The sequence below is a fragment of the Ctenopharyngodon idella genome, chromosome 6 (assembly GCF_019924925.1).
Source record: "Ctenopharyngodon idella isolate HZGC_01 chromosome 6, HZGC01, whole genome shotgun sequence".
Classification (NCBI taxonomy): domain Eukaryota; kingdom Metazoa; phylum Chordata; class Actinopteri; order Cypriniformes; family Xenocyprididae; genus Ctenopharyngodon; species Ctenopharyngodon idella.
The window spans coordinates 26,060,033-26,073,040 of record NC_067225.1 but is presented as its reverse complement, the minus strand read 5'-3'; the positions used below and the strand labels follow the sequence as shown (position 1 = coordinate 26,073,040).

At 36.1% G+C, this 13,008-nt stretch overlaps 1 long non-coding RNA gene across 1 annotated transcript in view; it reads left to right on the top strand.

Moving 5' to 3' along the window:
- LOC127514434 (uncharacterized) overlaps positions 1-11,198 on the top strand; it is a 41,220-nt gene extending 30,022 nt beyond the window's left edge. The window contains exons 3-4 of the long non-coding RNA XR_007930634.1: positions 3,476-3,540; positions 10,582-11,198. This is a non-coding gene — a long non-coding RNA (uncharacterized LOC127514434). The remainder of the gene's footprint in view (positions 1-3,475; positions 3,541-10,581) is intronic.
- Positions 11,199-13,008: the final 1,810 nt, after the last annotated feature.

Below are 13,008 nucleotides of genomic sequence, written 5' to 3'. Positions count from 1 at the left end.
TTTTGCCATTATTCCTACCATCCTTTCCATCCCCCCAACCCTCCTCCCGCCAATACTGAGAACATGTGAGGAGATTGTAACCATGTCAACGTTAAGTCACCATAGATTGGTCTCTGGAGTTTGCGGCTATGACAACAATCCATCGAGACCCAAAGACACGGCACACCGGTACATTGTCTGTGTGGGGGTAATAGAGGTGTTAAAAATAGCTTCAGTAAAGAGGAAGATGGGAAGGTGTGGTCTGGTCATGTGAAAAACATCAGTCTTATTGAATGACAGGAGCTGCAGGTGGAAACCTGTCCATTTGGCAGCACAAAAAATATTTCATCCATAAAGACCAGACTTCTCTTCCCTTTTCTGTGTGTGTTTAAAGTTTACTACCACTAATAGATAAAACAGGAACCGCATTTATTAATTAATAAGTCCTGAAAATGTATTTGTAGTAGGAATGCATGATATATCTGTACCATATAAATATAGTTTTTGTGTGTGTGTGTGTGTGTGTGTGTGTCATTTATCGGTATTGGCTGAGATTGAATATTTAATTGTACAAGCCTATTTTCCCCTATTTTTACGTTTAGATTACATTTTTACTTTTGTCTTCATCTCACACTCATTTACTGTTAATCTTTAAAAACACTAATAATTTAATAATTAACTCTGATAATTGAATAATATTTAGTTTTTTTAGATAATTTAGACTAAATAGATTAAATTGTAATATTTAAATTGTAATATCTGCCATTTATTGGTCATCGACCACAACATGAAAATATTTCAGAAATAAAATTTTAAAATAAAATTCAGCTTACCGGTATCTGATTTTGATCCGGCTAACTGCTGACCAACTAGCAGTTAGCCCAAGGGGTAATTAGTCTTACTCTGACTTAAAAATGTTACATTTTTGAAGCAAAAAATTTGCTGACTACCTTGACTAGTTTTATGCAACTTGCCACTGAAATTACTTTTATGTACTGAAAGTGGAACTAAGTATACTGGTGTGTTTGAGTCTTGTTAGATCAGCATTTTTTCCCGATACACTGCTGAGGTGAAAGCCCTTGATCAGACGAAGAAGCGGGATGCTTCCCAGGATTCACTGCGGGATGCTTGTGTCTCAGGGGACACACTCAAGGCCTAGTGCAGCAGAAGGCTGGCCCAATTTAAGGTCTGCTTAAGATCATCAACCTTAATACATCAACACCCTTTGGTATTCCTTCACTTCTTTTAAGTAATTTCTAATTTTTGTGTTTTTGGTGCCGTTTTCAGTTTGTTAAATGCCTGCTTAATGAAAAGAGCTTAAAGGTAATCTGAGCTGAGGTGTATAGAGATTCATATTGCACTACAACTGAAAGTCAACAGCAACAACGGCATCATCAACAACAGCAACAATAAGAGCATGTCAACAAGAAAAATGTCAACAACAGTAGCAGCTCTCTTGTAGGTTGCAGTAAGCACTTCTGGAGTGGATGTGTTTAAATATTAAAGTGTGCTTGGCAAACGCTATTGCATTCTCCTGAAGGTGTGTATCAAAAGTGGCAATGTGCCAGTACTAATATGAATGTGAACGATGACGGGTATGTGCATAGAAGAATAAAACCCATGCTGAATGCGTCAGGGACATTCGCTGTTATTCCAGAAAGCAGCAGTTTATTTGGAGGTGACCTCGAGAAAGACAGTCACTGTCACGATTTTAAAAACTTTTTGATGAAAAGTGGCTTTGATGGGAAAGAACAGACTCTCATCTTTAGTGTTGGAGTTTTTAGTATTTCATCAAAGCAGAGTCTTTTAATGCTGACTGCGTTAGCGCAAATCCCATTTGTATTTTGCTGTTGTTTTGTCTCTATGGTTAGGAGAAAGTATTTTAACATGAAAAAATGACCTTTAAGATAAGATATAGACTCAAAATGCTGTTGTGCAATAAGTCAGTATGTTTTTTACATTGTAAAACACAGCATTTATCTTACATGATTAGCTATTGATATTTATAAAGTATTATTTTGGAACATGTTCGTATTTGCCTTCCATGAGTGTAATTCTTCAAATGAATATTTACATGATGCTTCTGATCATATTTCTTCTCCACAACGCTTTCAAATTTTTGCTGACAGGACGGACAGACAAATTGCAGTGAGAGACACAGTTTTTTTTAACCCTGTGTCACAACACATCACTAACGCTCTGTCAGTTGTCTGTTATAACTCACAATAAAGCGTCATGGTAGAACTGACTGCAGAGCCAGATAATTCATTCTGAATGATATGTTGTATCCTGAATGAGAGCCTTATTTGACATGACAAGCCAAATCAACTCATTTCCCATTCAAGACTATACTTGTAAGTGCCATTTCTTGTAATTGATTTTCAGAAAGACTGAAAATGTAGAATAGGACTATAGGGGCTTTCGCACTGAATAGTTCTAGGAATTTAGTTATAGGAACTAGCCACTAGGATAGTTCCCCGAGAACTAATTTCTCCCCTGGGCCATGTTCCTGGTTGCATTCGCGCCGGGAATAGGAACTCTGAAGCGGCCAACAGTGGTGTCTTTAACATGAGAGCCTTTGACATGACAAGCCAAATCAACTCATTTCCCATTCAAGACTATACTTGTAAGTGCCATTTCTTGTAATTGATTTTCAGAAAGACTGAAAATGTAGAATATGACTATAGGGGCTTTCGCACTGAATAGTTCTAGGAATTTAGTTATAGAAACTAGCCACTAGGATAGTTCCCCGAGAACTAATTTCTCCCCTGGGCCATGTTCCTGGTTGCATTCGCGCCGGGAATGGGAACTCTGAAGTGGCCAACAGTGGCGTCTTTAAGCGCGTCATTTACAAACCCGATGGATGGAGAATACCGTGATCAGAGCTGTGTTTGTTGTGTATTGTGGGTTTCATGATAACAGAGATGGAATGTAAACGCATAATTTACAAGTCTGAAAGAGCAAAAAGTGGGGCTAAGAGACAAAATCTCCTATGACAACTTTCAGTATTACATATCATCGAGGCTGAGAAAAGAACACAACCCTGCAGACAATACCGTTATCGCTGTTTTCCATGTTTGTGAAGTAAATATGTTTACACAGCTTTTCAAAAATGCCAGGTGCCAGTGTTTGACATGCTTTTGACCAATCAACGTACACTTACATCACTGATAGTTCCTATAGTGCTGGTTTAGACCCTACTCTGAAGTAGGAGCTAATTTAGTTCCCACAAAAGGAGTTCCTACTAAAATTGTTCCTAGTTCCTGCGGTGTGAACACGGCAAAATCGGGTACTTCTGCCAATAGTTCTAGGAATTATGAAAAGGTTCCTCTGGTGTGAAAGCTCCTTATGTAGAAAATCTTGCTTTGATTGCCATACCCCTTTTCACAGCATGACTTAAAATTTACCTCCTATAGTGCAACAACACATAATAGCATGATAAACTCCCTGGGTAACGAATCTCTTCAATCCTGACATTTTTCTTTTTACTTCACAGCTTCAACATTTACCTGTTGTGGAATATTGCAACATCCAGGATCTCCAAATAGACAGCCTCACAAGGTGAGTTTAGCCTTCATTACAACAAAAAAATGTTAGCACATCTATTCTGCCCTTTATGAATTTTCATTCAGTTGCATCAGAGATAACAATTCAGTCATGTCATTTTTTTGGAGTAAAATTATGAAAAGCACTTTCTCCACTTCACTCTGACTTGTTCCCTCTGTTAATATGTTTAGGCCCAATGATTTTCTGGTAATTATGGTCTGGATGAAGTAAGTTGATGAAACATGATCTGGTGACCACAGAATATTTACTATGTGGAAAAAGGTTGAGATGTTCCCTGTGGATGTTGCACACTAAGGAGAATTCATTTGCATTTATTCAAAATAGCTTGGTCAGTTAATTAGTCAGCCAGCTCCCTGTAGAGTAAGGGTTTCTAAATTGTCTTGATTTTAGCCAGGAGACCGAGACGTCTGTTTAACATACAAGAGTACGAGTTGTGTCCCACAATGCCTTTGAGAACTAGCCCAGCACACATTCAAGCAAATAGGCACATTTTTACATTTTCAGGAATAATTTTGTGAAAATATTATGACTAATTTAGGCAGTAATCCATTATTACATGCATTCTTCTATATGTAACACTTTTCTTCACATATATTTCTTGTGAGTGCATATTAAATATATAGTCAGTATGATACATAAAACCCTGATATTATTGTGCCATTTTTATTTTTTGTTGCTATTGCAGCACTGACAAAAAGAGGATCTAAGCACACAACACTACAACTCAGAATAGGCTTTTGGTCTTTTTGGATTGAGAACAGAAACAGAGATGTTGTTCATACTGTTAATTTATTCATAAGGCATCTGTAACATTTCCATTTCATGTTCTTATTCAATTGAGTTGTCCTTATTTCACATAGCAAAGTTGTTACTTTATTTCAGCAAACAATACTCTTTCAGCATAAGCCTGTCACCACAGTTTCATCAATGAGATGCTCCTTGAAGTGTTTTTGTGAAGAACAATGATCAGAAATAAGTCAGCTGTGGAGGAACAGTATTCTTTAGTGTTATGATTTTGGTGCATACATTTCAAGTTAATCATTCTGTATCAAGAGCAAGCTTTGAGTTACAGCAAATTAAGAAGGACAAGGTGTTATTGAAAAGCTAAAGTAATGGCTGTTTAACCTGAAATCACATAGTTCAGTGTTTCCCAACATTTCTTATCTTGCCAAGTACACTGTCATTCAAAGCTTTGGGGTTAGTAAGTTTTATATTTTCTTTTGAAAGAAATTAATTAAGCAGTGATTCATTAAATTAATCAAAAGTGACAGTAAAGACATTTATAATGTTACAAAATGTTTCTATTTTTAAATAGATGCTCTTCTTTTTAACTGTGTATTCATCAAATTCTAAAACAAAAGGATCTATCACAGTTTTCATCAAATTTTAAGCAGCACAACATTGATAATAATAAGAAATGTTTCCTGAGCACCAAGTCAGCATATTATCATGATCATGATCATTATCATGTGACACTGAATACTGGAGTAATGGCTGCTGAAAATACAGCTTTGCCATCACAGGAGTAAATTACTAAAATAGAAAACGGTTTAATTGTAGTAATATTTCACAGTGTTACTGTAAATTCAAATAAATGCAGCCTTTGTGAGCAAAAGAGACTTTTCAAAAACATTAAAAACACTAAAAACGGTAGTATGTGTCTATATTGACTAATCTAATTCATATTGTACCGCATATCTTTTTAGAGTTGTCATAAATATTACTAAAATGTTCTTTGTTAGAATTAACATTTGAACTAAAATAATTGATACTATGGGTGAAAACAGACTCACCAAATATATTCTACTTAAAGTAAAGAAGAATGCTATTTTAAATGAACTAGATTTAGTTTGATTAGCTGAGACATTTAATGAGATAAAAATAGGAAAGAGCAGTGTGTTGATGTGGAAATGTGCGAGGGAGATGAGAAAAGAGCACTGTTGAATATGCCTGGAATCTTTCTGCATGTGTTGCTCACACCAATGGACAACATATTATCTTGTTTTCTTAAGCTGACAAGTTAATTCCATTTTTGTAATCATTGTAATCTTTTGATAGCCCTAATATTTATTTATTTTAAAGTTGCCATTTCTCTTTTATAGTTGTTTGAGATAAAGCAAAATCAAATCTCAGACTCCTTTTATGATGAAACGGCAGCTCATTGCTTTATTTAGTTCATTCCTCTGTGGGGAAAGTACTGAAACTTTTTTTTGGCTTCTGTTTCAGCTCTGATTTCTCCACTTAACATGCCAGTTTTCAAGGTTGTGTCCTCTGCGCCATCCAGGCAGGTTCATCCACTTCATTTTATGGTGCATGTAACAATGACACTGTGCTCCCCGTGCCCTACGAGCACCCACAGGCAAGCACTCCGTGGTGCAAAAACAGTGAAAGACGTATTTATGGCATGAGAGGGAGAGACATCCTTTCACATGGCAGTTCATTAAGATGATGCCTCCCACTAGGGGACCTCATAGTCACTGTGACTAATGTGTTTCCTGTAGCACGCATAGGAAATACAAACCTGGGGTTCATACTGCAGCATAGCCTGAAACCTCCTAGTTTACTAATAAATGCTTTAGCCCTCTCCCTTGACACTACATAGTGTGTGATCTCCAGGGTTTAGTCTTGGACTTAATTAGGCAGGTCTGGCCTGGTTAGAAGCAACTGGACAGGAAACTGTACTTCTCCTGCTGTTTTATCCAGTGCCTGTGAATAATTTTTGGTTCACGCAACCTTCCTCACCGGTGTCATCTCGGTTCTTGTGGGTGTGTTTTATGTGCTCAATGATTTATGGCTTTCATTATATTCACTTGATGCAAATTAGCATGGACTTATCTTAGTTTATGACTTTGCATTCATTCATTTTGGCAGGAACATCATGGGTCATCTTTCCCCCACTTCTGTAATCGGAGAGGTTAATTGTCTCATTGTAAAGGATATTTTACTGCAGATTCTGGGAGTAAATTTCTCTGTCATCCTTACAGAACCCAAGAGTGCAAAACAAAGGGTTTTATTTGAATTTAACTGTTGTAATTCAGTGCAACCAAAGCATTTTTTCTCTATCAAACTCCAATATTCATCTGCATAAAGGGTCTGTTGCTCTCAGAGGTACTTTGGTGCATGTTTTGACATAGCTTTGGTGAAGACCGATGAATAAATGTTCCTCTGTCCAAATCGCAAGCTGTGGGACCGCTATTGCCTCGCTGCTCTCACAAACCCTTCTTCCTAGGCCTTCCAATTGATTATGCTGACCAAGACCTTGAGATGAACCACCAAGCTCTCCATTGAGCTGTCCCTGGTGTCACACTATTGTCTGCTTTTGCCTTCCTTCATCCATCAACTTAGGAAACCCCCATTACTGGGCAGATGTTCCATTCTCAACGGCGTTCCTTAAGAGTGTGAGTTTCGGAATGCAGATTTGAGGCGTGGGGGAGGCAAGAAGAGGCTTCTTCTCCATCTTTCCCAGCCTCTTCTATAATGGGCCTACTCTGGGGTTGTGCAGCAGCCGTGAGTGGCTCTATTGAACCCTCACAGAGCACAGGGCAAGAGCCTGGCGTCAGGGTCAAGGTGACAGCGCTTAGGTCGATGAATATGGATGACGTTGCTCCATCTGCTCTCGCTGCAGTGTGTAAACAAACACAGGCGTGTGAATAAGAGGCAGGCGACGTGCTCCCACAAACTGACTCTTGTGCAGTAAGTAATGGTAAAGAGACAACTTTCCCAGACTTTGGTTGGTAAGTATGTGTGTGCATTGAAACATCCATGAAAGAAAGCTGAGTTTTCTTTGTTTCAGAGGTGTTGTGAAATGGTACTACATATTGTTATCATGTAAGGCTCTTTGTAAAGCTCAATGTAACAGGGCTCCAGACTAAAATTACTAAATTGTGACAAAAAATAAACTATAAATTTGTGACAGTTCCAGTGCAACCAAACTCAGACCACCTCCTACAGGTAGTCTCAGGTTCGGTACCAAAACTCAGCTTTCACATTACCAATTTTTCATGCAGTTCATTTTGAACTAAACGAAACTAAACTAAACATTCGTTTTGCCCCGTTTTGAACTAAACTGAGAGTGTGAAAGCACTTCTTTTCAACTAGTATTTTCTTCTTATTTTCTAACTTAAGAATAATGTTTAGTATATTTTGTATTCCCAAAAACCTTTCTTAAGAATATTCTAGCCTTTTTTTTCTTAAGATTGTTCTAAAGACAAAACTTAAAAATAATTTGAATTCTTTAAAAGAATATTCTTAATAATAATAACAATAACCTCTTAAAGTTAGGATAACCTCTAGCTTGTCTTAAATCCCCAAAGGTAAGATGTTTAATGAATTTATTCTTATTTCAGATATTAAGCATTACAACATAACTCTAGATATAATACATATTACTGTTTCTAGGGATGTGCACAAGTACTCCAAAGTGACACCAATTATGATAATGTAAAAAATGGTCATGATTATGACTTTTTGCTGAATTCGAGATTCAGGAACTTTCTTGCATAGGAACAATCAAATTATTTTTTTTCATTTATGATTTGAAATGAACTAGGAAACCAGTACTGTGATGTACTAGTTTGTGTGGGTTACATTTAGTAGTGAATTTAAAGATCCATATTCACAAGATATACTATATATTTATAGTAAGGTCGAATCATAAAATTCAACTGAAATTTTGTTTGGGAATAAGACTGTTGGATGTTAAAACCATAATCAACACAACATTAATATTTTTTTTTTTCCATTTCTTTAAACAGAAATAAACAGAGTTATATTTATGTGGCACAATCAAAATCTCTAGTGAGAGCTTCGAATTAGAGTCTATTATCTACCCACAAATAAACCTGACAAAGTGCCTGAGATTTATGCTTATATTGTTTTACAGCTCTCAGGGGGAGATTGCGTCCGTCTGCAAATTTAATTTACTCATCTGATATGTCTACGGTTTTGTCCTCTTTCATGTGTTACACTGATAAGAGTCCCAGAGGAGCCTCACAGCGGACAGCAAATGTCACATTTGTATAAAGCCAGGTCATAATGGCCCTGCATGAAGATTGTCCTTGCATGATATTTTAAAAACCACAATGACAATGTGTTTGATAATCATGTAATATATAAATCAGTAAAGAATCATTGAATGTCTAAGAGCCAAACAAGAAGCATTTGAGTCATATTAAGACAGAGATTGCAGATGGCACTTAATCAAGATTTCACAGGAGGCAAAATGGATTATAAACTTAAAAGTTGAGAAGAAGCCAATCACAGCACTGTTGTACAGGCGACCATTATAAGTATCTTAAGCTCTTTGCGGTGGGGGGTTTTAACATTGGCTGGTAGTTTGGTCTAGTGTTTGTAAGCCCCATGTGGTCCAACTTTAAGCTCCTTCTGTCTGAAATGCCAATCAGCTGTGCGAAATGAATGCATGCAGAATTCACGCATACTGAATGGAAGTCTAGAGAGTTTAAAGAGGACTATTGTTCCCTGATTCTTTCTGCCTCAAACTAGCAGGTGTAATCCACAGTATGCTTGTAGTTTAGTTAGAATCATCTAAAACTAGGGAGTGTGCGCAAACAATAGCAAACTGATGCCCATATGTCTGTATATTTTTAGAAACAAGACATCTTGATGGCATTTAAAATGGCGTAGGAGCCAAATTCACCACTGTTATATATTGTATATAATTGTGTATTTTTGTTCTGTACCCTGTTTATGTATTAAAATCATAAGGCAAATTTAAAAGATATCAGACATTTTGTGTTTAGTATTAGAAGATTCAAATCATAGCAATGATTCAAATACATAATACATTTTGTTAACCATACTTGTGTAAAGCAACCAGAGACTAAAGACTACCATCTGTTGCATGACATGGTAATTCCTAAAAGCCTTATTTGATCTTATGGTTAGCTGCTTTGTCTATGTTGAGAGGAGTGACTTCTCTTTTCGAATTACCTGAAATGTTTTGAGTAATAATTTAACATAGTTTTCCAGCCCTTCACTCTTCTTTGGTGGCCTAGTTAACACCGCTCTGCTGGAGAAAATAAATAAATAATGGGAATCTCCAAACTGCAATGGCTTTGCGACGAGACGTCCCATATCTGCTATAAGACATTGTGTTCCCAATTTTAGCCCTATATTGTATTAACAAACACTAGGCGCAGTGAGAGGAAGCAGTAATGTGAGGGATTCAAGATAAAGGATTGTCTAGATCTCAATCTGTGATAATTTAATTCTACATAGTGTAAAGTGTACAGGAGGAAAAAGTCAATATTGAGCCTTTAGCGTTTCCTCATTCACGTCAAATTATTGAGCTGCTTTCACATGGGGTGTTTGAAGCATGACCCAAAATATAAAAGCAGCTCGGTAATGGCAGTTGAATGGCATTAGTTCTGTTTCTTATGCCATGGGCCTTTGTTTGTTCGATATATCTTGAAATGACAAAACAAAGCGTTGAATTGATTTTGTAATATGCTTTGAAAGGTAATGGTTACTGGCTAAACAAGGGCAGTAAGTAAATCAATAAATAAGTTTTCTGTTTTGCTATTTTTGTAGCAGAGTTACATTGTCCTTGCCACCTAAAGTGAGCCACAATCACGCACTGTCAACATTTCTGAGTGCCTTAAGGTTTACTGTAAAACATTTATCCCAAATAATCTAGTGTCATTGTAAGATAGTACATAGTTTATAAACTGCCAGCTGACTCTCTTCTGCCATGTGAAAGGCAATAAAAAGATTCTGATCTTTTCCAGTAGACCTGATCCTGTGTTATCCTTTTCTTAATCCATGGGCAGATTGTGTATTTAATTAATGATAGAGAAAAGAAGGAAGAAACAAAAAAAAAAAAAAAAGAAGCATTTTGTGCAGATGTCCTAATAATCCTAATAGTCCTTATACTGTGTTTTACTGTATTTGTGCATTATTTGATCAGTGCTTCTTATTCCCTTTCTCCTTTTCTTTCATAAATATTCTTTATTATATTATTATATTGAATGTGTGTATATGTACAATGTATGTATATATATATTTTTTTCCCCCCAGTGAATTATCCATCACAACACTGGCCAGATGTATACAATAACTCCTTTAAGGATTGTGCTGAATGGTGGAGATGTATTTTTGATGCTGAGGAGAACAAAGGTCCTAGTTAAAAGATGAAATGTAAGCCTCTATCCAAATATAATCTCTCAGTGCATTGGATTATACAGATTAACCTCATGTTTGTACATCAGTTTTGTGTTTTGCCAGGTGGTGGGGGATCAGTGGTTGAAAGTGGCACACAATCTGATTTGAAACCTATGATAAGAGAGAAAGTTTGTAGGAATGGTTGGCTTCTTCACTTTTGACTCTTTTTTTTTTTTTCTTCTTCTTTTTGCTCTCTTTCAGACTCACAGTGGTTTAGAGCTCAAAATGATTTTATTACCACTATCCATGGTGCTGAAATCCTGTGGGATAAACTGCTTCCGATTTAGAGCGAAAAAAGGACAGTTAACGAATGCAAATACTGCAGATATACATATCTGGTAAGGTCTCTATATATATTCAACTTAAATATGCATGCTTATCTGCATTACTTATCAGATAGTTTTCATTTCTTATCTGATAAATGATGTTAAATTTTATCCATTTGCATAAGATGTTGTTCATTTGGTAAACTAGAGAAAATATTGCCATTCTCAGAGGGGAAAAAAGAGATTTTAAATCTCACTAAAAGATGACCTACTCGCAACCTCAACAGAGTTCCTAGAACATTCTATGAAATATTCACTTTGACCTGAATAGTGAGGACTTTCTTTCAGTGTACTCAGAGACAGCAGTTTCCTTATTGAATAAATAGCTTGCAAAACATTATCTGTAAAAAGTAGCAAGAATAAAATATACTGTATATTAAAAAATGTCCTGTACATCTATATTAAATGGTTGCATTCAAATTTCAATATCAAAATTTCTGGTAACACTTTACAAGGTAACACTTTACAATAAGGTTCATTAGTTAACATTAGGTAACTACATTAGTTAACATGAACTAATAATGAACTGCACTTATACAGCGTTTATTAATCTTTGTTAATGCTAATTTCAACATTTACTAATACATTATTAAAATCTTGTTAACATTAGGTAATGCACTGTGAACTAACATGAACAAACAATGAACAACTGTATCTTCATTAACTAACGTTAAGGAAGATCAGTAAATACAGTAACAAATGTATTGCTCATTCATGTTAGTTAATACATTAACTAATGTTTAACTAATGAACCTTATTGTAAAATGTTACCAAAATTTCTACTTATATTTATATTAAATTACTAATTAAGTTGTTAAATTTATATTTATTTGGTTACCAGGCAGCGCTGCTTAATATTTAAACTACATGTAGGCCAAAGTGAATCGCCTCTTTGACGTGATGTGGCGCAGATACTGCCTCTGTTGAGAGAGGAGGAGATTTCAGGACATGGTTCTTGGACAATTAAATATTGCATAGTTCTGCTTTAAATTTTAAATGGGTGAGTATATGGGAGTGTCTCTCCAATATTTAAGCTTTTTGCATCCATTAAAGCACATTAAAACAAAATCTAATTGCTACAAAACCTTTTTTTTTTTTTGGGTCCTGATTAAAAGTACATTAGGTTCTTTAATATATTAAACAAAAACAAGACCATTAACTCTGTTCCTGGTCAATTCATCCAATTACTTTTTTATTCTACTCGATTTACAAATGCAAAACATTTCTTCTTGTGTTAATCAGGCTTCAAGTGTTTTGTTATTGCATTTTCCTGAGTGGAGGAACAATATCTGTAAGTGTGTGAATGTGATTTGTAGCTCTGCATTGCACCAATTGTACTAATTCATTTTGTACTTTCATGATTATGGACCTCCATCTTGAAGAAAGTATAATTCTGTTTGTAATAGGGGGAAATTGCAGTCTGACTGTACATTTTATATAAAGGAGTGAGAGCAAGAGGGAGTTGACATGTGAACGTGCTTTGCTATAGGGGATTAGATTCCACCATCAGGAGAAGAACTCACATGTTAGCCAGTATCAAGGCATCCAATCTGCCTGGCAACCGTTGCTGTGCAAGCATGAGCTCTCTCTGCTGTATGTGAGAGAATTTCTTGCACTGAAAGGATCGTTCCTATATCTCCCCCACCCTTTCTCTTCTTATTATCCATTCTCTGTGCAAGGGGTCATAACCCTGACCCTAAACAAGGTCGCCATTGTGACCTCAAGACAAGAGATTTTGCGCTCAAGTCTCTCTCTTTGTTTTGAAGGAGGAGGGGCACCTATGAAGGCACAGTCATCCATCTCTGAGAGTTTCATTAGGCACAATACCATGGTTTACCACTTTGAAATGTACCATGGTACTGAATGATTACTGTATATTCTTCAAAAGTTCTTTAAAGAATACCATGGAACATTTTTGGTATTTTTATTAGTTATTTACATTGATGCAACATTTGAG